Source organism: Moschus berezovskii, chromosome 1 (genome assembly GCF_049115385.1).
Source record: "Moschus berezovskii isolate FMDL1 chromosome 1, NW_MosBer_1.0, whole genome shotgun sequence".
Taxonomy (NCBI): Eukaryota; Metazoa; Chordata; class Mammalia; order Artiodactyla; family Moschidae; genus Moschus; species Moschus berezovskii.
In genome coordinates, this window is record NC_142460.1 from 111,700,183 (window position 1) to 111,728,017 (window position 27,835).

Genomic DNA, 27,835 nt, shown 5'->3' on the forward strand with positions numbered 1-27,835 from the left:
ACGGGAGATGGCAAGAGTGAACGTTGACATTCTAGGAATCAGTGAATTAAAATGGACTGGAATGGGTGAATTTAACTCAGACGACCATTATATCTACTACTGTGGGCAGGAATCCCTTAGAAGAAATGGAGTAGCCATCATGGTCAACAAAAGAATCCGAAATGCAGTACTTGGATGCAATCTTAAAAATGACAGGATGATTTCTGTTCGTTTCCAAGGCAAACCATTCAATATTACAGTAATCCAGGCCTATGCCCCAACCAGTAATGCTGAAGAAGCCGAAGTTAATCAGTTCTATGAAGACCTACAAGACCTTTTAGAACTAACACCCAAAAAAGATGTCCTTTTCATTATAGGGGGCTGGAATGCAAAAGTAGGAAGTCAAGAAACACCTGGAGTAACTGGCAAATTTGGCCTTGGAGCACGGAATGAAGCAGGGCAAAGGCTAATAGAGTTTTGTCAAGAGAATGCACTGGTCATAGCAAACACCCTCTTCCAACAACACAAGAGAAGACTCTACACATGGACATCACCAGATGGTCAACACCGAAATCAGATTGATTATATTCTTTGCAACCAAAGATGGAGAAGCTGTGTACAGTTAGCGAAAACAAGACCAGGAGCTGACTGTGGCTCAGATCATGAACTCCTTATTGCGAAGTTCAGACTTAAATTGAAGAAAGTGGGGAAAACCACTAGACCATTCAGATATGACCTCAATCAAATCCCTTATGATTATACAGTGGAAGTGAGAAATAGATTTAAGGGACTAGATCTGATTGATAGAGTGCCTGATGAACTCTGGACGGAGGTTCGTGACATTGTACAGGAGACAGGGACCAAGACCATCCCCATGGAAAAGAAATGCAAAAGAGCGAAATGGCTGTCTGAGGAGGCCTTACAAATAGCTGTGAAAAGAAGAGAGGCGAAAAGCAAAGGAGAAAAGGAAAGATATAAGCATCTGAATGCAGAGTTCCAAAGAATAGCAAGGAGAGATAAGAAAGCCTTCCTCAGTGATCAATGCAAAGAAATAGAGGAAAACAACAGAATAGGAAAAACAAGAGAGCTCTTCAAGAAAATTAGAGATTCCAAGGGAACATTTCATGCAAAGATGGGCTCGATAAAGGACAGAAATGGTATGGACCTAACAGAAGCAGAAGATATTAAAAAGAGGTGGCAGGAATACACAGAAGAACTGTACAAAAAAGATCTTCACGACCAAGATAGTCATGATAACGTGATCACTGACCTAGAGCCAGACATCTTGGAATGTGAAGTCAAGTGGGCCTTAGAAAGCATCACTACGAACAAAGCTAGTGGAGGTGATGGAATTCCAGTTGAGCTATTTCAAGTCTTGAAAGATGATGCTGTGAAAGTGCTGCACTCAATATGCCAGCAGATTTGGAAAACTCAGCAGTGGCCACAGGACTGGAAGAGGTCAGTCTTCATTCCAATCCCAAAGAAAGGCAATGCCAAAGAATGCTCAAACTACCGCACAATTGCACTCATCTCACACGCTAGTAAAGTCATGCTCAAAATTCTCCAAGCCAGGCTTCAGCAGTATATAAACCGTGAACTCCCAGATGTTCAAGCAGGTTTTAGAAAAGGCAGAGGCACCAGAGATCAAATTGCCAACATCCGCTGGATCATGGAGAAAGCAAGAGAGTTTCAGAAAAACTTCTATTTCTGCTTTATTGACTATGCCAAAGCCTTTGACTGTGTGGATCACAATAAACTGTGGAACATTCTGAAAGAGATGGGAATCCCAGACCACCTGACCTGCCTCTTGAGAAACCTGTATGCAGGTCAGGAAGCAACAGTTAGAACTGGACATGGAACAACAGACTGGTTCCAAATAGGAAAAGGTGTACGTCAAGGTTGTATATTGTCACCTTGCTTATTTAACTTATATGCAGAGTACATCATGAGGAACGCTGGGCTGGAAGAAGCACAAGCTGGAATCAAGATTGCCAGGAGAAATATCAATAACCTCAGATATGCAGATGACACTACCCTTATGGCAGAAAGTGAAGAGGAACTCAAAAGCCTCTTGATGAAAGTGAAAGAGGAGAGTGAAAAGGTTGGCTTGAAGCTCAACATTCAGAAAACAAAGATCATGGCATCTGGTCCCATCACTTCATGGGAAATAGATGGAAAAACAGTGGAAACAGTGTCAGACTTTATTTTTGGGGGCTCCAAAATCACTGCAGATGCTGATTGCAGCCATGAAATTAAAAGACGCTTGCTCCTTGGAAGGAAAGTTATGACCAACCTTGATAGTATATTAAAAAGCAGAGACATTACTTTGCCAACCAAGGTCCGTCTAGTCAAGGCAATGGTTTTTCCCGTGGTCATGTATGGATGTGAGAGTTGGACTGTGAAGAAGGCTGACCGCCGAAGAATCGATGCTTTTGAACTGTGGTGTTGGAGAAGACTCTTGAGAGTCCCTTATACTGCAAGGAGATCCAACCAGTCCATTCTGGAGGAGATCAATCCTGGATGTTCATTGGAGGGACTGATGCTAAAGCTGAAACTGCAATACTTTGGCCACCTCATGCGACGAGTTGACTCACTGGAAAAGACTCTGATGCTGGGAAAGGTTGGGGGCGGGAGGAGAAGGGGATGACGGAGAATGAGATGGCTGGATGGCATCACCGACTCTGTGGACATGAGTTTGAGTGAACTCCGGGAGTTGGTGATGGACAGGGAGGCCTGGCGTGCTGTGATTCATGGGGTCGCGGAGAGTCGGACACGACTGAGCGACTGAACTGAACTGAACTGAACTGATCACTGAGGAAGGCTTTCTTATCTCTCCTTGCTATTCTTTGGAACTCTGCATTCAGATGCTTATATCTCTCCTTTTCTCCTTTGCCTTTCGCCTCTCTTCTTTTCACAGCTATTTGTAAGGCCTCCTCAGACAGCCATTTTGCTTTTTTGCATTTCTTTTCCATGGGGATGGTCTTGGTCCCTGTCTCCTGTACAATGTCACGAACCTCCGTCCAGAGTTCATCAGGCTATGGCACATTCATGTGGGAGCACACATCTCCTAGCAGAGCTGTGCAGGAAGACGGTCTTGAGCTTGAGCCTTAAAGCCTCTCTGCTCTCCAGGTACTGTTGCCCTTGCCCAGATGCCTTTTCAAGCTACACAGAACAAACATATCTGTCACTCGAGTGAAGGAGATGGGAGTGGAAGGAACAATCTAAATAGAAGAAAGCATGCCCTTCCTAAAAGTCTTGATATTGAGTTATTTTGTAAACACTGTGCTGGCCAAAACAAATAAATCAGCTTGTTTGTGACCCCTGCCTTTACCTTAATGATGATGATTAGGAGGAGCGAGGGGCAGCTGAAGGGGAAGAGGAAAGGCGAGAAGAAGAGAAGAAAAGGAAGACATACCAGAGAAGTAAGAATTGGAGTTCTACTCTTGGCTTTGCTAACAACAGACTCTGAGAACTTCAGAAGTCACTTGATGTCTCTGGGCCAAGTTTCCTCTTCAACAAGATGAATAGATGTGAAGCCTCAGGTGAACATGAAAGTTCTCCACCACTTCTTGAAGCACAGATTCCAAACTGGTCCCAGCCTACCCTTCCCATCTCTGTTCTAACCGAAAGGTCAGTTTGGGTATGGAGGGACCTAAAATTTACACAGTTTGGGAGGATGGGGGAGCTTCTTTATAATAATGATAATACAAAATGTAACACAAAGTAGGGCAGCATGAATATTTTAAATGAAGAGCAAAAGCACAAAAATACCAATTTTCAAAGCCAACAAATACCAGAAAGACCACACACACACACACACACATATACAAACAGGAAAAAGCAATGCAAGATTTGTTTTCATTATCTGTTTGGCAAATCTCTATAAACACGTGTATTCTACGTTTTTGGCTGTGTAATCTTTGACTATCTCTTCTTATGACAAAATTCTGTAATAGCCTTTTATATAGAGAGATTGGGAAGATAATTGGGTTTTCCCTATAACATCAGTTCAGTTCAGTTCAGTTCAGTCACTCAGTCGTGTCCGACTCTCCGCGACCTTGATCAAAATTTACTTATTAATGATCATTTATGATTAACTATTATTTAGAAAATTTATTTCACCCTCACAACTCACTGTTAGCAATGTTATTTCATTTTTAATACTTTTGTCAAATTTGGGGAAATCCTCTATCAAATGTCTTTCATATGTAAGCTGTATGATTTTAAGCATTCCTGTTTCCTTGGGCAAAATCTCCTCTAAAGTGCTCTTTAAATTGATGTCACTCATTACCCAAGACTGTGGGGGGCCTCTGCTCTTATCGCTTCACACCAGGTACGATACAGCAGCCCCCTCACATACATAGAACTTCTTGCTGGTCCCTGACACAGGGCCACCTTTCACAGGCTGTAACTTTGCAAATGCCGACCCATCATTTTGAATTGCCCTTCCTCTCCTCCCCTATCACCCATCTTCAAGGTGCAAGCAGACTCAGCAGCCCCTCCTCTGCATTTTCCTTGCCTTTGGCTCACACCACAAGAAGAGAATCCTTCCTGTGGTGCTTCAGTTCTCTGCTCATTTGTCTGCCTTCCCCAGTAGACTCAGATTCCCTTGAGGGAAGGTAGTGGATCTTTCCATCTGCCTAGCATAAGGCCTAGCTCAAAAAAGATGCTCAATAAGTGGGTCATAAATAGAAACTGCTGCACAACACAGGTTCTAAGGAGTGTGACAATTCTTAACAGTTCTAAAACAAACCTTGTTCAGCTCTGATTCCTCAATTGTCAGTTGATGATGAAAGCAGTGTAGTCATTTATTGGGGCATCTTCTTCCTCCCTTGGACTCCCCAGGCAGTCCATGAAAATGGGGGGGAGGTCGCTCACTCTCTGGTTATCTGTCAGCATCACTTACCTCAGACACTGCTTTTTCTGCTCCTGTAGGAGGGTGACTCACTGGAAAAGACCCTGATGCTAGGAAAGATTGAGGGCAGGAGGAGAAGGGGACGACAGAGAATAAGATGGCTGGATGGCATCACCGACTCGATGGACATGGGTTTTGGTGGATTCCGGGAGTTGGTGATGGATAGGGAGGCCTGGCAAGCTGCGGTTCATGGGGTCGCAAAGAGTCAGACACGACTGAGCGACTGAACTGAACTGAACTGAGGAGGGTGAGGGGGCTGTCATCCTCTCTGCTCCCCTTTGTCTGGCCCTCAGGGATCTCTTTCCCCTTGCTTTCAAGGTGGCAGCATATGAGGGTAACCACCTAAATTACCAAGGTGGCCATCCTCCTGCCGAGGTGCTATCACCTCTGGAAGGCAAAAACATGAGCAGGGATAGGCCTATGCCAAAGGTAGAGTATTTCAGACACATTCCTTTAAGTGCCTAGAAATATCTCCAAGGGATTAAAGGAACTCGTCAAATTTCTGTATCCTTGCTAGCCTCAGAGGAAAAGGGAAATAGAAAAGAAAGAATGAGGAGGAGAGAGGGGAGGAGGGGAATGGACAGGAGAAGAAAAGACTATCCTGGCAAAGAAGTCTAAACTTGAGAACACGGGAATCTGGTTGCCTTTCCTCTGTGGGTGAAGGATACAAATACTTCTTCATCCACTTTCTAAAAAGTACGCTAGAGCAAGAAAATAATAATAAAAATAATAAAGTAAGGCACAGGTTTATTTCTACATTAACTTAATCCATTAGCCTGCCACAAATGTTTATTGAATGAATCAATCAATGAATGAGTTCTCATGGTTATGTCATCATCATGAACCTTTTTTTTTCATAAAACTACATAAATAGCATCCAGGAAAATATAAACAGTGTCCTTTTTACACAGTATGTAATTATATAGGTAAGAACAATGATTAGAAGCCATTCCCTTACTACGCTGGAAAAATGGGCAAGACTTGCTCATTTTGGGTACAAGGATGGTGTTTCCTCCTGTGCTTCAGAAAAGGGCTTTAGGTTTATTCTGTATTTTATAGAAAGCAGTTATGGCAGGTAGGACCTTGTGTTTGGCTTCGGCTGGAAAACTTCACATTTCAGCTATATTCCACTGGGAGAAAAAAAGTAAATAAAGTGAAGCCATTTTTCCCTTAATCTGAACTTCTTTAAGAAAGGCTAGATTACAATGCCTTAACACCCTTTATCAAAAAGCAGTAACAGATTTACGGAGCAAAGTGCACCGCTGACCTAATGTACTTCTTCCAAGTAAAGTTGATATTTGTAGTCTAAGAAGAAATGGAGGTTTCACTTCCTCACATCATCTGGTCATTAACTTATGCAGAAAAACAGCCCACCAAGCTCTTTTCTAGTTCAGTTCAGTTCAGTTCAGTCGCTCAGTTGTGTCCGACTCTTTGTGACCCCATGAATCACAGCACGCCAGGCCTCCCTGTCCATCACCAACTCCCGGAGTTCACTCAAACTCATGTCCATCGAGTCAGTGATGCCATCCAGCCATCTCATTCTCTGTCATCCCCTTCTCCTCCCGCCCCCAATCCTTCTGTTAGCTGGGCTTATTTAAATTCCTTTCCTTCCCTTCCCCCATCCTCCCTTTTATAACCAGTGGCAAATTACCAGTATTGATAAACCATTAGAAAATAAAATAAGAGACAATTTTATTGACAGCTAAATGAAGTAAGGCCTGGGTTGTGTTGGTTTTCAGCAATCGAGCTTTTGTATTCATTAAAACTCTGCAAACAGCGTGTGTTAAATTTTTGATATATGCAATGTGCACTGAAATCTTTATCCACATTAACTGAGACACAAATTTGCACCCTTGTTGCACCCTAATAGGCTGATTTATTGTGGCTTCCCAGGGCCTACTAATGAAAGAGCTTGGAGTTTTTTAGTGGCCTAAATCAATTTCATTTTTGGATGCGACAGAACTTGTCAAGGTCCATGCCTCTCGTTTCCTCTCTTGTCAGTGTGGATGGATAGCATGAGCTCTCATGTTGCATGCAGCAGCCAGGTATTTGACAGAATGATGTGCAAGCTGGAGACTACTTGGACATCTGCACAAACTCAGCAAGTAGAATGACAAAGAAATGCCACGGGATTCCCCAACTGTCTCCTAGGGGGAGAAATGCCAATTAAAAGTTTTTCCAAAATCAATATATACAAATTTTTTAAAACCCACAAATTTTACAGTAAGTATCCATCTAGTGGCAGTGTTAATTCTCCACCACTATTAGCAAGTTCTTGACCCATCCACTTTGATGGTTTCTAATTATCTTACTGTCTTGCTTGAACTTAAACTTGTGATGGGACAGGGGTTGTTAGAGAGACAGCAATCTAGTTTGTTCACCAATGTATCCTTAGAGTCTGAGCTCATTAATATTATCAATGGATAGTCTTCCACACCACAGGAGGAAAAAAAAGAAATATTAATTAAATGAGTAATTTTTTGAAACCAATGTTTGTTACCATTAGTGTCATAGGATCTTTTAGAATCTGATAAAAGCTATGATTTCTCTCTCTTTCCAAAAAGATGATCAGCTGTTCACAAACATGTAATTTTCCACACACTTTCAGACTTCCATAATATCCCATGGGCAGACTTCACAGTGAGACACTCTCTGGTCCACACAGTGCCAAGAAACAAGAATGTTTAATTACGACAGTTGGGGTAACAGTCAGGGGATAGATACACAGAGGACGGGAGAGAAGGAATTGATCCAACTGGATTAGATGAGCTTTTGCTTACGGCTCCTAGAGATCCAAACTCAGTCAGTCTAGCAAACCATCCAAGAATTAATTTTATATACTCATCACTGTCAACAGCCCAGAAAATATTAAAGAGATAATGAGCAAATTTGCTAAAAGTCACATAAAAATTGTCCTCCTTTCTCTTCCAAATATGTTAGTTCATTTGTTCCCTAGGGTGACTGAGTTCTTCTATAGTGTAACTCTTGAATTCACAATATTCAAGAGCAGATCTTCCTATCCTGAAGCTCACTGATCCCAGAATCAAATTATCCCATAATTTTGCTCTTTTGGAGTAGAATCCCAAAGACTCTGAACACTCAGCTGAGCTGGAGGAATCACAGGAGCAATCAGCAGCTGCCCTGCCTGTCCAGTGAAGACACAGCTGCAGAATTTGACAAATCTGACCTATTTACCTTGCTCTTGTTATTTTCAAGGCTTTTCTCAGCAACCGCATCAATTGACCAGATGTATTGATTCCTGTACAAACACTGATGTTAGCATATCACATACTGTATTAAGTTAGGTTTATTTTTGTTATATGGTTTCAGACCAAAGAAGCCTCAAAGATGGTCTATTACCCCACACAACACCCTCAGATGCCTGATGTTGTGTTCCAGCTTGTACCAGGAAAATCTGATAGAGAGCCAAGAACTTCAATCAGGACTATAAAACGGAGTCTATCATGAAATCCTGATACCTTGGCAGAATTATGACAAGAAGTGCACTGATTACAAATTTTGGAGAAAAGTTAATTCAGAAATTAACGCAAAAAAACTGGTACCAATATCTCAGATGTAGTAAAATTTGAAGTAAAATATAAGAAAATATCACACATCAAATATATGGAGAATGAAGCTCAGGGACATGGTCATTCTTGTGTTTCTATGTCAGGAACATAAGGAAAGTGAAGTGGACTAGAAATTCCACATCCCCCCAAATTAATATATTCTTTAGGAGGTTCTGAATATTACTTTCATAACTCGAGAGAGAGTTTTTCAGTCAGGCAAATGAGGTTGTAAACTTTAGCTTTGTCATTAATTGGCCGAGTAACCTGAGGCTAGTTGTCTAATTACTTTGGGATAATAATAGTTACCTGTAAGGCAGTTGGAAGGATTAAGCAGGATCATGTCTATAAGACATTTAGGGCAGGGCCCAGGAGCACCAAATATGCATTAAAGAAACAGAAGTTTTCCTCCAGCAGTCATTAAGGAACAAAGGAAGAGCTGAACAGGAGAAGCCAAAGGAGACAAGGGCAGATCAGAGAGACTGACAGGACGTTGGTAGACTTTCCAGTCCTTAAAATCAAATGAAATGTTAGCAAAAATATAGAGGGTTGTCTTTTAAGGCTATCTCCTTTGAAGTACTGAGAAGAAGAGCAGATATGGCTTCTAGAAAGAGATGAAGGTAACAGTAGGGAATACAGCAGCCCAACTTTATGATAGAAGTTGCCTAAACAATTGACAGAAACTTAAAAATTAAAATAAAAACAAGGTCCTGCTTGTTTGGCAATAATAAAATTTAGATAAGTCATTTTAGAAGGAAAGACAAATACTATTAAAGCCAACAAAGTCATCAATATGTGTTCGCAGAAGGACAAACACTGCAGGAAATGCTTACAGTGAATGAAGACACATCCAATTCACCACAAAAGAAACGATGTAGGCTCAAAGCCAGGAACTATTCTTGGACTGAATTTTTTATGACACTAAATTTAACTGGAATTCTTCTTCAAAATAGCATTCTATTCAACCTTTTCAAATGAAGAACTTGCATTTAACAGGAAACATGTACTTTATCACAAGGATGGAACTCCCAGGCCCTGCTCGGTTACTCTAAAAGACCCATGCTGCAGTGAATACTTAGGCGTGAATGACTGGCACATGCACAGGTTGAAAAGTAGGAAATATTTCTTCTCCCAACAAGTAATGCCCATGGTGAAGCTTCTTTGAAGGGAGGCAACTAATCTTGTCTGTGAGGATGAAATACACCAAGAGAAAAGGCATAGCTGTAGAATAAATAAGTGGTATAATTAACACTATTGTTAAGACAGAGCTAGGTATCAAGCAGTAAGGGAATTAGCAGCAAATTTAAGCAATGCAGTAATGTGCCATGGGCATTTTCTCAAATGTTTGCTTACTTTCGGAAATTATGACAGGTTAATCAAAGAGCACCATGATCCTATAACAGTCAGAGAGCATAAAGGGGGTGCTGTGGGGAAAAAGAACTCAAATAATTCATTTCTAGCACAATAACTAAATCAGTTGCTAAGAGTATCAGCAAGCTAATTAAGAAATCTATTGGCAAGGATGCTGGCACATTTTCGTTTCCAGAAGATACTCCTTGTTAATGCAGGAGCACAACTACTGGTTGTTGAACAGTGAGAAGTCTTTGCAAAAGGGAGGATGTAGGCATATCTTCTGAGCTCACAGAGAGACAAGTCTCCCCTTGCTCACCCTACTCATCATATGCTTACACTAACAAGAGAGTAGTCCTGTCACTACTTGTATCTATTGTTTATGAAGAGACCAGATGGAGAACTCAGATTCTCACACTTCAGGGATGTTAACCTATTCTACTCCTTTTCCTTTAGGGAGCTAAAATGAAAGCTGCTTGTGAGTGTGTGCTCAGTCGCTCAGTTGTGTCTGACTCTGTGGCCCCGTGGACTGTAGCCCACCAGGTTCCTCTGCCCATGGAGTTTGCCAGGCAAGAATATTGGAGTGAGTTGCCATTTCCTACACCAGGGGATCTTCCCAATCCAGGGACCAAATGCATGTCTCCTGCACTGGCAGGTGGATTCTTTACCACTAGTGCCGCATGGAAAACCCAAAATGAAAGCTGCTGCTGCTACTGCTGCTAAGTCGCTTCAGTCGGGTCCGACTCTGTGCGACCCCATAGATGGCAGCCCACCAGACTCCACTTTCCCTGGGATTCTCCAGGCAAGAACACTGGAGTGGTTTGCCATTTCCTTCTCCTGCTACATGTAAAATATTCATAAAATATATGCTACATCATTGCGGAAGTTTGACTGCAAGAGAGAGAAGACCACAACTTTAACAACAAAGAATTTAATGATTCTGTTAAATGTCAGAAGCCAATTGGACCACATGCCATTATTTTATGAACTACTAAAAAAGAGAGAAGGAAAAAAACCACTGCCAACTAGGATTGACACAATTTTGAAACTTCCGAATCATTTTTAAATTCAGAGTCATCAATATCCATATTTTTTCTACCCAATATTGTCCTCTCTGATATCCAAAGTGTTGCTGATGTAGCATTTTTGAAAAATTGTTCCACTATTGTCTCTTGAATTTTCTTCCAAATACTGACATTCATTACGGAAGTTTTGATAGCGGTGTTTACTTTATCTCTCCAGAAGGTATCAATGGAAAGTTTTCAGACAGAAAACAAGATCCCTAACATAAATGTCCTTCAATGGTTTGTTGACTCAACTGTCAAGGAGCTGCAGCTGTCAGTCATGGCCTGGGGAACAATGATCAATTTGACACATGCACAGCAATGACAACCATGTCAGGACCACCTCTGGCCAGCAGTGATTGTAAGGTATTACCATGGCAAAATCCATTCTGATTTCAGAGATGCTGAATTATAAAAAGAAAGTGCAACATAGAATCAACAAAATACATCATCTTAACAAGAAATCTGACAATATGATGGCTCTAGGGCAGGTTAATTGAATGGCTCAACAATGCCATGAGGGACCCAAGTTCTTTTCACCTTTTTACCCATCCACCCTCAGCCGAACATCTTGTGCTCAATTTACTGCCTTCGTGGACCCAGATAATGTTAGAGTTTCAGGAGTCATGGAAACCTCATGTCCAGAGGAAGAAGAAGGCTGTTTGCTCCTAAGTGGCTCTGTTTATCAGTAAGCAAAACAATCCCTTTGGAAAGCAGTCCAGTCACACAGAAAGAAGGAGATGAACGAATGCCATTTTTTTTTAGCTCTATCCCATTGTTACTTTGCAGGACTCAGGGCCTAATGTTAACAGATTTTCCAATTTATCAACCAGTATCAGAAATCTAGATGTTTCTGTGGAATACTCTGGTTTTTAAAACATATCTCCAACCCATCAGTTTCAGTACCATACCAGTGAGCCCACATATAGCATGGAAGCTAACTGAATTTCATTCTGACGGTGCTCTACAGAAACCTAGGTTTGGGAGAAAAAACTGAAGTACAACTCATGCAGCATTCTGGAAAGGTATCCTGCATCTATCAATAATTAACGCATCTGAAGGACCATGTACTGCCAGCAGAGATGACATAAGTGAGACATAGGTGGCCTCTGCACAGGAGAAACAGGACTCGGGGCAGATCTCAATCTTTACCAATAGGGAGGTTGTTCTGAAGTGGTTGCTCTAATAAAAGTCCTTTGAGGCTTCCCTTAGGAGTTCTAACTTGGCAAGGAGTCTGTGATGGCACCACAAGAAACTCTAGGTATCATTCTAGCAGGTGATTCAGACCCCAAGCCTTACTTCAACTTGGTGATCACGCTCCCATCCGTGTGCTTCAATCACATGGTACGTGGCCAGACTTTTCCCCAGCAGTGCTCCTCCCGAGGTCTCTGTCCTAGACCCCGTCCTTATCTACTTGTAAATCTCTTTCATTTGGACTTTCACTTGCTTCTAATTTATTTGGGCCAACAGCTGTAAGCTCAGCCTCCCATTTCCTTTAACCGTTCTATCAATCTAACTCTTTCTATAGTACTCAAGTTAGATGTCTATCTGTCCATTCTCTCCAGATGTTAATCACCCATGGCTGCACAATCTCTGCCACATCTGGGAAAAACCTGACAACTTTCACATGAAAAGATGAGCAGCTGTGGGTTTATGGGCTCCATAGCCAACGTTCTCAGAAGTGTGAGCAGCAGAAAGAAAAATAGTCTTTCTCAAGTGTGATTTATTTCCTTTCCCTTTCTTTCTTCCTTCTTCTCATCCTCCTTAACTTTATTTCCTCCTTCATATCCTTCTTCTAAGGAATTTTTATATTTTAAAGTATACAAGAGGGGCTTCCCTGGTGATCCAGTGGATAAAAATCTGCTTGCCAATTCAGGGGACACGGGTTCAATTCCTGATCTGGGAAGATTCCACATGCCATGGAGTAACTAAGCCTGTGAGCTGCAACTACTGAGCCTGAGGGCTACAGCTACTGAAGCCCGAGCACCTAGAGCCTGTGCTCCACCGCAAGAGAAGTCACCACAATAAGAAAGCCGCACATTGCAACAAACAGCAACCCCTGCTCGCCACAAGAGAAAGCCCATGCAGCAACGAAGACCCAGCGAAGCCAAAAACAAATAAAAACTTCTTAAAAAAACACAAAATAAAGTATATAAGAAATGTAGGCTTATTCTAAAAAAAATAAATAAAAGTGAAAACCAAAATCTCTGTTTCCACCACAATAAAAACATCATTATGAACATTTTAGTGTACTCTCTCCCAGTTGGTGTTTGTTTTTTTTTCTATTCCCAGTTTCGCTTATTGATTGATATCGTTTAAGTTTTGGTGGCTCCGTTTACTTTTGTAAAGTTAAAACCATCAAATAACTTTCTTACAACATACCTATGAAAATTTAACTGGAAAAATTATACCATCAATAATTATACATAGCATTAAATTAAAGTGACAATAACTATTCTGCCCTTCTAGATTATAATAAAAGGCAGAAACATTTTTAATCATTTTTTATACCCTCCCAGTTCTTTTAACGTGGTAGGCACTCAGTAGAAAGTTATTGAAGGTGAATATTCCTAAGTCTAAAAAAGTCACTACGATAAAGCAAATTCCTTTTTCACTAGTTTTGAATACTATGTAATGTTGCTTCACCTAAATTAGATCTCTCATCTGCTCAGGTTTGCATAGAAGACTCCATTTCACCCTAACAGTATTTTGTTTTTCTGTAAATTAGAACACCATCTAGGGGCACTGACAGAGCTCCAGGGTTTCAGTTCCTTCACAAGTGTCAAAGCAGAACCCAGCATATAGTAGGTGCTTAAAACATGCTTGTCTTGGCAGCTGTCTGTTGCTACAGGCTGTTACTTCCCTAGGCAGGAATATCTTGATTTTGAAGTATCTTTAAGAATCTGTGTCCTTGTTACTTAATTACTTAGATTCTCCTTAACTCCCAGTGTGAAAAAGGTGACTTTTGAATCCATGTTTTCATAGAATGAAATGATATTTAAAACTTGCAGTATTTCCTAGCAATAGAATAAACTCCCAAGGCAAGAGGAAAAAATTTATCCTCTCAAAGGAAGACATCCTCCCAACATACACACACATACTCACTCACACCTTACAAGAGATATCGTCATATTCTGAGTGTTTACATTCCATTTCTCATCTTGAAATAACCACTGAAAATAAATTGTTTCAAATAATGCTTAGTGTTGCAAAGCCAAGTTTTCTAGTACTCATTTTTTTTAAATTCATCTAAATGGAAATTAATTCTATTTTTAAAAGAAATTAAAATCATTTTTACCCCAGCATCCTTGTTTGGATTTTCTTGAGAGTTCTTAGTTTCAGAACTAGACACCTTTATAAATTTTCCCCAAAGATCTCTTATTTTACATATAGCTCAATTCCCTCACATAGACTATGGCAATCAATAATCGAGATATAAGGAGACTGGGCTGTGAATACGCCCCTTCCCTGTTCTCAACTTCATGGACTGTTTGCTAGTTTGCTTAGCTATTGGTTACTCTCTCAGAATGTACTGGCAGACAAAAATAACCACATCTGACTAAACTATCACATGCATTTATTTGATTTGCGAATCCCAAAGCTAATATTTGAAGGTGGTGGGTTTTTAATCAGATCTTTGGTATGACAAGTAGCCAGCCCAGAGCCTGCAATCCTTTCTGAGTCATAAAGGGAAGCCTTGGTTTGTAGCTACTGTTGCAATTTCATGAAATCACAGAATTTTAGAGCTGGAAGGGACCTTAGATTATTTGTGACTTGACCTCCCAGCCACTTTAAAACCACTGCTTGAAAAACATTGTTCTCTGTAACTTTTCTGTTGCTAAATCCTATGCTCTTTAAAAGAAATAATATATCTCTTCCAGATGCTTTTATGGGACTGCTTGTTAAAGGGTTATTTGGTGGAGTCCTTTTATGCCCATGAAGTTTGGGTGAATTTTTAGCCTTTTGAAAAACACTGGTAAAAAATTATTTTCTGCAGGTGAGGACACTTGGAAGAAAGAAAGAAGGAAAGGAAACCAATCTTTGTTGCAAGCCCAGTGGGTGCCAGGTGACCCACTTATATCATCTCTCCCAGTACTTATCTAGAGAGCTATTATCTCCATTTTACAGATGAAGAAACTGAGATCCAAGGAGTTTAAAAGTAACTTGCTCAATGTCTCAGAGGTACTGAGTGACAAGGCTAGGATTGAAACTCATGGCTTATCAGGTTCCATTTAGGGCCAATGTTCTGTTTATTATACCCAAGTGCTTCACTAAAGTTTTACTCAGATAGCTAAATAGAAAAGCACTCATCAGCCTCCACATGGCTACATGGTCATAGTAGACCCTTACCATCAGGTGAATCTCCAAAGAGGTTTATTCAAAAATCTCTAGAAAAGGAACTAATTTTCTTCAGTTTTTCTTTGTGATAATTATAACTGACTGTGCTTTGTACAATGGTTCCTTTATATCAGATAGCAACATATACCCCTTTAGAAGCTATCTAATGATCTGGCTGTTGAAGACTCTACCTGCAAATTTTAGGAGTTAACGAACAAAACTGACTGAGGGCAGAAGCTGAGTTAATCAAGAGATTTCCTATAATAGGTAGGCAGGCTGATGGCTGGAGGGCTTGCAGGCCACCCAAACACAGAAACAGAACACTTTCCTCAAGGTTCCAGATGACTCTGAAAAGAGCCCTTTTAATACATCCCTCAGCTCCAATTTACATAGAGGACAAAAAGAGTGACATTCTTCCCTCCACTCCCTAGAATTCCCCCAGAATCTAGAAATGAATAATAAATATCCCTCAAACATGACAAAAACTCAAGGTTAGGTGCAGAAGGCTGCCTGGGAAATGTAAAGAGAAATTAGCCCAGATGTTGAAAATAACATAGCTGGTCTCTAAGGTGATATTGAAAATCAAAAGTTAGTAGTAAAGTTGATGTCAATGTATATGGATTCAGTCCCAGTATTCTTTGCTAGAAAAAAGGGATTAGATTGATAGAGTGCTTGAAGAAATATGGACAGAGGTTCGTGACATTGTTCAGGAGGCGGTGATCAAGACAACTCCCAAGAAAAACAAATGCAAAAAGGCAAAATCGTTGTTTGACAAAGCCTTACAAATAGCTGAGAAAAGAAGAGAAGCTGAAGGCAAAGAAGAAAAGGAAAGATATACAGATACACCCATATAGTTCAGAGTTCCAAAGAACAGCAAGGAGAGATAAGAAAGCCGTCCTCAGTGACCAATGCAAAGAAATAGAGGAAAACAATAGAATGGGAAAGATTAGAGATCTCTTCAAGAAAATTAGAGATTCCAAAGGAACATTTCATGCAAAGATGCGCGCAATAAAGGACAGAAATGGTATGGACCTAACAGAAGCAGAAGATGTTAAGAAGAGGTGGCAACAATACACAGAACTATACAAAAAAGATCTTCGTGACTCAGATAACCACGATGTTGTGATCACTCACCTAGAGTCAGACATCCTGGAGTGTGAAGTCAAGAGGGCCTTAGGAAGCATCATTACAAACAAAGATAGTGGAGGTGATGGAATTCCAGCTGAGCTATTTCAAATCCTAAAAGATGATGCTGTTAAAGTGCTGCATTCAATATGCCAGCAAAATGGGAAAACTCAGCAGTAGCCACAGGACTGGAAAAGGTCAGTTTTCACGCCAATCCCAAAAAGGCAATGCCCAAGAATATTCAAACTACTTCACAATTCCACTCATGTCACATGCTAGTAAAGTAATGCTCAAAATCCTCAAGTGAGGCTTCAACAGTACATGAACCAAGAACTTCCAGATGTTCAAGCTCAGTTTAGAAAGGCAGAAGAACCAGAGAAAAAGAACAACAGAAAAAGCAAGAGAGTTCCAGAAAAGCATCTACTTCTGCTTTACTGACTCGCCAAAGCCTTTGACTATGTGGATCACAACAAACTGTGGAAAATTCTTCAAGAGATGGGTATGCCAGACCACCTGCCCTGCCTCCTTAGAAATCTGTATGCAGGTCAAGAAGCAACAGTTAGAACTGGGCATGGAACAACAGACTGGTTCCAAATTGGGAAAGGAATACGTCAAGACTGTATATTGTCAGCCTGCTTATTTAACTTAAATGCAGAGTACAGCATGCAAAATGCTGGCCTAGATGAAACACAAGCTGGAATCAAGACTGCTGGGGGAAATATCAATAACCTCAGATACGCAGATGACACCACCCTTATGGCAGAAAGTGAAGAGGAACTGAAGAGCCTCTTGATGAAAGTGAAAGAGAAGAGTGAAAAAGCTGGCTTAAAACTCAGCATTCAAAAAACTAAGATCATGGCATCCAGTCCCATCAATTCCTGGCAAATAGATGGGGAAATAATGGAAACAGTGAGAAACTTTATTTGGGGGGGGGGCTCCCAAAATCACTGTAGATGGTGACTGTAGCCATGAAATTAAAAGATGTCTGTTCCTTGGAAGAAAAGCTACGGCCAATCTTGACAGCATATTAAAAAGCAGAGACATTACTTTGCTGACAAAGATCTGTGCAGTCAATGCTATGGTTTTTCCAGAAGCCATGTATGGATGTGAGAGTTGGACCATAAAGAATGCTGAGCACTGAAGAATTGATGGTTTTGAACTGAGGTGTTGGAGAAGGTTCTTGAGAGTCCCTTGGATTGCAAGGAGGTAAAACCAGTTAATCCTAAAGGAAATCAACCCTGAATATTCATTGGAAGGACTGATGCTAAAGCTGAAGCTCCAATACTTTGGCCACCTGATGCGAAGAATTGACTCATTGGAAAAGACCCTGATGCTGGAAAAAAATTGAAGGCAGGAAGAGAAGGGGATGACAGAGGATGAGATGGCTGGATGGCATCACCGACTCGATGGACATGAGTTTGAGTGAACTCCAGGAGTTGGTGATGGACAGGGAGGCCTGGCGTGCTGTGATTCATGGGGTCACAAAGAGTCGGACACGACTGAGTGACTGAACTGAACTGAACTGAACGGATCAGTGAAAAATAATTGCAGCTACCAAGAAATGGGTCTCTTGTTGAAATATCTTTTTATTCATGGGCACCTTCCTGCTCTGCGTTATCAAGAATTTGGCTTTCCCCAGGCTGCCTCTTCCTGGACTAAGTGCTTGACTATGTAACCAAGCTAAATCACCATCTATTTCTTTCTAGCTGTTTTCAGCACTCCCCACCCCCTCCCCCACTACCTTTTTTGCCCACATGCCAATTGAGTTCTGCTCATCTCCTAGGAAGATGAATTTCTGATTTTATCTCCTAGTGGTTGTGGTGGTTTACTCACTAAGTCGTGTCTGACTCCTGTGACCCAGCTAGTCAGGCTCCTCTGTCCATGGGATTTCCCAAGCAAGAATACTAAAGGGGGTTGCCATTCCTTCTCCAGGGGATCTTCTCATCTCAGGGATTAAACCCACGTCTCCTGCATTTCAGGGGGATTCTTTAATGATTGAGCCACCAGGGAAGCCCCTTCTCTTCTAGTAAGAGGCTTCAATAAATACATGGTTTCTACTTCTGGGATAAAGTACTTACTTTATCTCAGTCTGCAAGGGTTACCCTCTTTTACTTAGATGGGTACCTTAGTTTCCTTAGGATTATTTACTTTATTTTTCTCTCATCCTTCTCGTTGCTTTCTCAATACACCCAACCCAAGTCAGAGCACATTTAAAGAGCATGGAATGCAGAGCAGATCAGCAGCAATGTACTTTTCTCACCCTTTGTCAGTGTGCCTTGTTGATGGCTTTCGCTCAGTGGCCCAACTAACGTGTCCCTGTTACATGGTGGTTGCAGTGAGCAGAGAAATTTCTTGCCTCGGTAAACCGTGGAGCCCACACAGAGGCAGTCACGGTCTTAATCAGGCAGAGTCAGCTTATGCTTTTATTTGACTACAGATGATGAAGTGAAGAACTTCAAGTAAAACTATAAGGGATGCCAGATAGGAAAAACCACTAATTAGGGAAAGGCAGGGAATTTCTTTCTAAACATGCTCATTAAACTATTTTGACTTTGAAATGGAAACAGAACACTAAAATATGGAAATATTCACATTCGTGGTTTTATTAGGGCATGTTTAGATTTTTCAAACACTAAGCTATTTTTTGAAAGTTCTCCACTCAGCAAAATAGGGATGCATTTGACCAACCACTTTTTCTTCCTCCAATTTAAACCCATATGTATTCCAACAGGAATTTAATCTGTACATTTATGATACATTTGTGCTTAACTTGTCAAAATGTGAAGAGCGGTTTGAAATAAAAGAAGCCTTTGGATTCTGATACTTATATAATTTTTATCCTTAGAATCAGAAAGCCACGCCTTTACAGAGAATCAACAATCTGATACCCTACAGGCAAATGAATCAGATATGAGAAATTGCAGGGCTCAAGTAGATCACAGATATAATGCTGTTACTTTGAATTTTAATATAAGACATACATTTATAAGTAGCACAAGTAAGCCTTAAATCTAACTTTCTTTAAGCAAATCATATAATTTAAATAAACGGTAATCTATTTTAAATGAAGTTTGTAATTATTCCTTTCTTTTCAGGGCCACGATGCAATACTGCTTAGTGGCATATTGCACAATTCTGGGAAGCACCATTCTCAAAAATAGAACAAACCTTCATAATGAGTCAGTTTCCTTGTATTCTTAAATTTCATTCTTCTTTTCTCAACTCAAAATTCAGGAAAGAGCATCACCCAAGAAGATTATCAGGCTGCAATATTTTCATCAACTAAACCAAAAATTCAATCTTGATTTGCCAGATTTTCAAGGACTTACAAGGGCTTCGTGCCTATTAATCTAAGATAGTGTCTAGTGAATTTATAATCAGGCTTTGGGTTTAACTCCATATTCATGTTAATTATATCTAGATATATGTCTCTTGAAAAGGTCCTTTACTTCTTGGAAACCTAGATATAAAACTGTGATAACTATTTACCTCACAGAATGCCAGTTCTACGGAACCAACAAATATATGATGTCAGGGCCATCTTGAAAACTCAGTGTGAATGGCCCACAGAGTAAGTTAACAGAGGAGGGGGTGGGTTCTGTACTTGGAACTGTCAGGCAGAAGAGGAGAGTAGGTTGGAAGCTTTCGGGAGATGGCCAGTTGGTACAACAAAACTGGACTGGTAAGTGGTGGAATATCACTGAGACAGATCAGAGGAAAGAGATCAATAGTAGTGTGTGAAATGGGAGCTGTGAATGCTTAGGAATGCTTTCACACGGGGTCTAGTTCACCCCGTTGGGTGATGTCTGTCTCCTAAAAGGGCTGAATCCAGTAACAGCTAAGGATATGATGCATTCAATGTACTCAGCACAGTGCCTGCAATTAATAAGAAATGTTAGCCCTTTAGCCCATTCTCAGACATGGATTCACTTCACCATGGCAAAGAAAGCACTACATAGCACCTAACTCATAAACTCCTACTTGCCAAATAGTGGCCGTTGGTTTGCTTTTTACTCCTTGCTCCATTATTTCATCTTGGATCTGCCTTTTCCTCATTTCTGGGACTCTAGAGAGGTTCACAATCACAGGATCCTGTACTGGCAACCACTGGGGGAAATACACAGTCCAAGTTTATCAGAGTCTAACAGTAGATACAACCCAAACAGGGGCAATCAGAGTACTTTTTTGGAATTAACAGGATGCTGAGATAAAAAGGACCTCTCTGCCTCTGAGATTGCAAGATGAAAGGCCCACCCAAAGCAGACATCGTTGGGGGTCAAAACAAAGGAAAACAGAGTCAATAGATTAAAAAAAGAGTCATATATCACCTGAATCCCACTGTGACTGAAGCCCCAGGGTTTGCAGTTACACAGACAATTAGTTCTCCTCTTTTGCTAAAATTAATTTGAATTGAATATCTGTCCTTCGTAAATGGAAAATAATACTTCAAATATCCAGCGTTAGAGACAAGATAAAATAAGTAGCTCTGGACTCCTACAGCATCACAGGGTCCCTGCAAGCCAGAGTGACTCAGGAGGAGCAAAATGTCCAGGAACAAGAAGAGACCTTGTGAATGACAACCCAGAGGCTGGTTAGGTAGGTTGGTTTTTCATTCTGGTAGAACTTACATGGCGCTAAAGACCAGACGGACCACAAAGCCTTCTCCAACATCCAACAGCCCCACATCAGCAGTATACTAGCAATTTTTCCTCAAGAGCTTATATACCGCTCCAAGGAAAAAGGGGTCAGAAACCCCACATTAACTGAGACTAAGTTCTTCGCAGAAGACAGGGGCTTAAAATAGGAATTAAGCTATTTCAGAATATGTGGAAGTTTCTATTGCTTGAACAACAGGGTTTAGAAATTATAATTCACACCAACTAATTCTGTAAAGCACTCACAGACAATCAGAATATATTTGATCTCTTTTCCCGCTCCCCAACATTTCAAGGTATGATATAATTCTGAAGAGAATCAATAAAAGCAGAGCTATAAGGTATAGACTTTTACAGATCTGCCTTTATGACTATAAAAATAATTCAAAGAACATGTATCTCCTGATGGCAGGAAAGTGATTTCACTGCTACATAGAAAGGACATCACATTAAAGAAATCATTTCTGTGTACTTCCATCTATGGCTTCTCATATCAGAGAAGTTGACAAAATTGTGACTCATTGCTGGCCAATTTTTGAAAAGTATGAAAACCGGACCAAGTGTCCACTTCCCGACAAATAGAGCATGTGGACTCCTGTGGACTCCAGGGAGGAGAATGTCTTTCTCTGGTGACACACAAGAAGATGGCAGGGACACCTATCATGCAGTGTGGATTGACTGCAGAGCCTCCCAAAGGCTCTGTTGTTGTCACAGAAAGCAGGGACAGGGCCAGCTCCCAGGGATGAAGGAAACAGGTTAGAGCTGACAGCAGCCTCTAGTTAGCCTCCCTTCCCGACATCCACCTCCCTCCCATGCCGTTCTGGTTCCCCCACCTTCGCTTTCCTCCCCCCACGACAGTGACCATCAGCTCCTTTTTCTTCCTTTGACTTTTCAAACCCTCACTCAAGTTGACAAGTGCACAAATATAAAACTTCTCCCCCAAACAGAAAAATTAGGAAAAGCTTTCCAGGTAGATAGATGATAAGAACATTGAAAGCCTCACTTCTGACTTGCCAGATTTTTAACCCTAGGTGCTGATATTTTGTATTCCATTCCGTTCAGTCGCTCAGTCGTGTCCGACTCTTTGCGACCCCGTGGACTGTAGCCTACCAGGCTTCTCCGTCCATGGGATTCTCCAGGCAAGAATACTGGAGTGGGTTACCGTTTCCTTCTCCAGGGGATCTTCCTGACCCAGGGATCGAACCCAGGTGTCCCGCATTGGAGGCAGATGCTTTAACCTCTGAACCACCAGGGAAGCCCGATATTTTGTATTAGACTCTAGGCAATATGGAGCCTGTGTTAGTCTCCCAAGATTGCTTTAATGTAGGCAGATAAGATATGCTATTGTAATCCTGAAAAGGTCTTACTTCCTTACTTATCTAGCATCATCATAAATGAAATGCTGTATATCTGTTAATTTTATGGACAAGTGTTCATTACCCTTTAAGCAGGAACACTTCGTTTTCATCTAAATGTGTATTATATAATTCTGACACTTAATAAATACATGGGCTTCCCTGGTGGCTTAGATATTAAAGAAACTGCCTGCAATGCAGGAGACTTGGATTAAATCTCTGCATCTGGAAGATCCCCTGGAGAAGGGAACGGCAAACCATTCCTGTATTCTTGCCTGGAGAATTTCATGGTCAGAGGAGTCTGGCAGGCTATTTGGTCCATGGGTCACAAAAAGTTGGACACAACTGAACAACTAACACACACAATAAATACACCCTAATAAAAATGATTACCATACTTCTTGGTCAGCCAGTCCCACTGAGCTGGACCTTGGTAGCTGAATTTTGTGGAACTGATTTTGTGCCATGAGGGAGAGTTGGGCATTAGGTCCCCAAACACTGTCTTCAGACACTTGTACAGGTCTAATCAGTGAGGCATTGTTCTGTCACAACCCATACAATAGCATCTCACAGACAGAATCACTGCTGGGCCAAGTCAATATCAGGGATTTTCTCTGATACTAACAGACTATGAATAATTCCAGAGGAACAGTAGCAGAGCAAAGTCTGGGGCAAAACCAGTCTAACCAGGCGAGGAATGGAGGAAGCTATCAGCAAGAGGTGAGAGGAACATGCCTGGTGGAGTGTGGGAATCTACTATATGCAGTCTGCTAAATGAACTGATTTTTTTTTTTAACTTTTTATTTTGTATTGGAGCATAGCTGATTAACAGTGTCGTGAGAGTTTCAGGTGGGCAGCAAAGGACTCAGTCATACATATTATGTGTATCCATTCTCCCTCAAACTCCCCTCCCATTGGTCCTTCCATGTGTAAGCTCACTTTTGCTTGAAAGGCATCTTAGAGTGGCATTATTTTTGACACTAGCATTGACACCACCTTCATCCTCATCACAAGCTGTGGATTTGAGATGTTTGGTTTTCTTTTTTTTTTTTTTAATTTTTATTGGAGGCTAATTATTTTACAATATTATATTGGTTGGTTTTGCCATACATTGACATGAATCCACCCCGGGTGTACATGAGTTACCCCTCCCGAACCCCCCTCCCACCTCCCTCCTCCCCTTATCCTCCCTCTGGGTCATCCCCGCATACCAGCCCCGAGCATCCTATAACATGCATCGACCCTGAACTGGCGATTCATTTCACATATGATAATATACATGTTTCAATGCCATTCTCCCAAACCATCCCACTCTCACCCTCGCCCACAGAGTCCCAAAGACTGTTGTATACATCTGTGTCTCTTTTGCTGTCTTGTATACAGGGTTATCATTTGCATCTTTCTGAATTCCATATATATGCATTAGTATATTGTATTGGTGTTTTTCTTTCTGGCTTACTTCACTCTGTATAATAGGCTCCAGTTTCATCCACCTCATTAGAACTGGTTCAAATGCATTCTTTTTAATGGCTGAGTAACACTCCATCATGTATATGTACCAAAGCTTTCTTATCCATTCATCTGCAGATGGACATCTAGGTTGCTTCCATGTCCTCGCTATTAAAAACAGTGCTGCAATGAACGTTGGAGTACATGTGTCTCTTTCAATTCTGGTTTCCTCAGTGTGTATGCCCAGGAGTGCGATTGCTGGATCATATGGCAGTTCTATTTCCAGTTTTTTGAGGAATCTCCACACTGTTCTCCATAGTGGCTGTACTAGTTTGCATTCCCACCAACAGTGTAAGAGGGTTCCCTTCTCTCCACACCCTCTCCAGCATTTATTGCATGTAGACTTTTGGATAGCAGCCATTCTGACTGGTGTGAAATGGTATCTCACTGTGGTTTTGATTTGCATCTCTCTGATTATGAGGGATGTTGAGCATTTTTTCATGTGTTTGTTAGCCATCTTTATGTCTTCTTTGGAGAAATGTCTATTTAGTTCTTTGGCCCATTTTTTGATTGGGTCATTTATTTTTCTGGAATTGAGCTGCAGGAGCTGCTTGTATATTTTGGAGATTAATCCTTTATCAGTTGCTTCATTTGCTATTATTTTCTCCCATTCTGAAAGCTGCCTTTTCACCTTGCTTATAGTTTCCTTTGCTGTGCAGAAGCTTTTGATTTTAATTAGGTCCCATTTGTTTATTTTTGCTTTTATTTCCAATATTCTGGGAGGTGGGTCTTGGAGGATCCTGCTGTGATTTACATCAGAGAGTGTTTTGCCTACGTTCTCCTCTAGGAGTTTTATAGTTTCTGGTCTTACATTTAGCTCTCTAATCCATTTTGAGTTTATTTTGAGTTTATTTTATTTGGTGTTAGGAAGTGTTCTAGTTTCATTCTTTTACAAGTGGCTGACCAGTTTTCCCAGCACCTACACAGAAAACCCTAAAGACTCTACCAGAAAACTACTAGAGCTAATCAATGAATACAGTAAAGTTGCAGGATATAAAATCAACACACAGAAATCCCTTGCATTCCTATACACTAATAATGAGAAAATAAAGAAATTAAGGAAACTATTCCATTCACTGTTGCAACGAAAAGAATTAAATACTTAGGAATATATCTACCTAAGGAAACAAAAGACTTGTACATAGAAAACTATAAAACACTAGTGAAAGTCATCAGAGAGGACACTAATATATGACGAAATATACTGTGTTCATGGATTGGAAGAATAAATATTGTAAAAATGAGTATACTACCCAAAGTAATTTATACATTCAATGCAATCCTTATCAAGCTACCAACAATATTTTTCACAGAGCTAGAACAAATAATCTCACAATTTGTATGGAAATACAAAAAACCTCGAATAGCCAAAGCAATCTTGAGGAAGAAAAATGGAACTGGGGGAATTAACCTGCTGGACTTCAGGCTCTACTACAAAGCCACAGTCATCAAGACAGTATGGTACTGGCATAAAGACAGAAATATAGATCAATGGAACAAAATAGAAAGCCCAGAGATAAATCCATGCACCTATGGACACTTTATCTTTGACAAAGGAGTCAAGAATATAAAATGGATGTTTGCTTTTCTATAGTCTCCCTCAGTCTTCACTGCTTCCAACTTGATGTCAACTGTGATGAAGAACCAAGGGTGCCATAAAAGCCCCACACTACCCACAGCCACCATCAACAACAGCACAGACACCCCAGGCTGCTCCTTGGTGCCCTGATCCACCTGCCCTTCCGATTCAGTGTGTGAGATGCTGTCCGGGGCACTCTGTCCTCTTGTTTACTGAGGTGCATGGCCTTTGAGAGAATTATTTCCCCTGATTACACTAGGAATATTTCATTTCTTTAACTGTGTTCAAGGCAGTGTTTCCAGAGGTCAAAAATTAAAAACAAAAGAAAAGCAAAAAAAAAAATCTATTATCCACCCAACAACCAGAGTGTGTTCTTAGCATACAAATCTGACCATGTAACTCCCCTTCATCAGTTCCTCACTATCCTTAGAATAAGTTCAAAATGGTTAACGAGTCCTACAGGATGCTAGGGAAACTGCTCACTCTTCTCAGCTTCCTCGCCCATCAGTCTCCCCTCATTCTCTGTGCCCACCACTCATGGGGTACCCAATTCAGGTCTCATACCAGCCCTGCCCCCTCCTGGCCCAGGCCTCGCCACCCATAGTCCCCTCCACCTGCTAATGTAGCTCCTTCCTTGACAAACAAACAAAACCAAAACAACCATCTTTTGGATCTAAGTTTCAATGGCCCACCTCACAAGACCAAATCCCCTAGCAGTAGCTACCCAGAGCTCCCCCAACCCTGAATCCATCCATCTTTTGCTCCTCCATCAAATGTCAGTCCTTCTTCACAAAGCTCCATGAGGACACCGACGGGGCAGATGCAGGCACTTGAGCTTCCATGGTTGGGGAAGGGGACCAGCTTTTTAAGAAAAACAATACAGAAATATCTTACTGTGCATATTTTACATAAAACATAACAATCGATTATGTGAACACTTTCCTAAGGCCTCTCCTAGGGCCTTCAAAGGACTTGAGTTAGTGGGGTCACAAAGCTGAATCTTCTGCTTCATGGTGATTCTGCCTCTGGGTAGGGACTACATTTGTTTTGGTCACTGCTATTCTCCTGAGAGGTTAGAGCGTCTGCCTGGAATGCAGGAGACCCGGGTTCGATCCCTGGGTCGGGAAGATTCCCCTGGAGAAGGAAATGGCAACCCACTCCAATACTCTTGCTTGAAGAATCCCATGGAGGGAGGAGCCTGGTGGGCTACAGTCTATGGGGTCTCAAAGAGTCAGACACGACTGAACGACTTTCATTTCATTCTCCTGACACCAGACTTAATTTTATTTGGGTGACTATTATCCATTAATTTTCTAATCACCAGGGCCCTCCCTGGTGGCTTAGATGGGAAAGAATCTGCCTGCAATGTAGGAGACCCAGGTTCTATCCCTGGGTTGGGAAGATCTCCTAGAGAAGAGAATGGAAACGCAATTCAGTGTTCTTGCCTGGAGAATCCCATAAACACTATAATCCAGGAGGTCGCCATAAAGAGTTGGACGTGACTGAGGGACTAACACTTTCACTTTCAATCCCTAAAACAGTAAAATTAAGAATCAGAAAATCTGTATTTTTGAATATTAATACATTTAATATATAGTTATTGGCAGAATGAAAGAAGCACATTGGCTCCCTGAGGGCTAAGCAGATCTTGCATGAAAAGAAGATATCTGGGCGTCTAGCCTCCGTGAGAGAAGGGTCTTGAACAGGGCTGTCAGAGAACTGGGCTGTGGCCACATCAGTTTCAGGTTGATCCTGATCTTCAGCCATGACCTCCCAGAAAGAACTCTGTATCCTAATTATGAGGTCCTTAATCGGGGATGCTCAATGAACTCACAGTGCTTGTAAAATTGGGAGTATTCCTTTCTATGTTCATGTTTCTGGGAGAGGAACCTGGCTTTATTTAAATTCTCAAAGTGATATGAGACCTACCAAAGCAAGAGCAATGACTGCAGGTTAGTCCAGGAAGGTGCATGGCATCAGTGGAGATGTTGATAGCTCAGACAGAGGGTTCACATCCCAGCCCTGCTTCTTATTAGATGAGGATCTTCACAATACACTCAACTGCTGTGTCTTCACAAATGTATAATGAAGCTATTACAGCTTACTAACAAGGAGACTGTAGTAGTACAAAAATCTGCATATGTGGGTGTATGTGTACACAGACACATAGTATACGGTGTCTGGCCAGTCCCTGTCTCACAGTACATAGTCAATAAATACGTGTTCTATTCCCTTCGAAATAAATAGTTTTTCAATCCTTAGTATTAGCTCTGTGTGTTATGAATCTGTTACCAGATCAGTCATGTCCAACTCTGTGACCCCATAAACTGGAGCCCACCAGGCTCCTGTGTCCATGTGATTCACCAGGCAAAAATACTAGAGTGAGTTGCCATGCCCTCC

The 27,835-nt window shown here is 41.1% G+C and overlaps 1 long non-coding RNA gene across 2 annotated transcripts in view; it reads right to left on the reverse strand.

Moving 5' to 3' along the window:
* LOC148778815 (uncharacterized) overlaps positions 1 to 27,835 on the reverse strand; it is a 668,381-nt gene that overhangs the window by 100,195 nt on the left and 540,351 nt on the right. The window lies entirely within an intron of this gene.